Here is a 535-nt window from a genome sequence, read left to right as displayed (position 1 = left end):
TCCCAGTGACCACTAATGACTCCAGAGGTCACACTCACAACTTGATATCTTACAGCAACTAATTGTCATTTACACAAGACTCAGAATCACTTATATCAATGGGCACTTGCCCTTCAGGCATTTTTCTTAATAAGCGAGCACTCAGCCCCAGAATCATAGTGAAAGCAATACGACCCACCGTGATGTTCAAGTATTCCCGATGAGGGCTCCACCACACACAGGTCAACCCGGCGCTCTGCATTCGCGCCGTTGGCGCCGGTCGTCCGCCCGTCACTTGTACAGCGACTAGCGACGTGTCCTGCCTCGCCGCACTGCGTTTGTCTCGGTACAGACAAATCTAGCGACGAACAGATCCTTGAAGTCCAGCCAGGTCATACCAGGATATGTTACCTGGGCCAGCCATACCGAAGCAGCTCTCTTAAGCGCTTTGCTTATCACCATGATAAGTTGTCCTCCATGTAGTGGGTTGTCAGCGAAGCAAAGGTCAGCGGTCGCGCACCACGACCGTGCGTCCACATCCATCTTGTCGGGGTTG

The sequence above is a fragment of the Zerene cesonia genome, chromosome 15 (genome assembly GCF_012273895.1).
Source record: "Zerene cesonia ecotype Mississippi chromosome 15, Zerene_cesonia_1.1, whole genome shotgun sequence".
In the NCBI taxonomy this organism is placed as follows: domain Eukaryota; kingdom Metazoa; phylum Arthropoda; class Insecta; order Lepidoptera; family Pieridae; genus Zerene; species Zerene cesonia.
The sequence above is the reverse complement of the archived record's forward strand: the minus strand, read 5'-3'. Positions refer to the sequence as shown.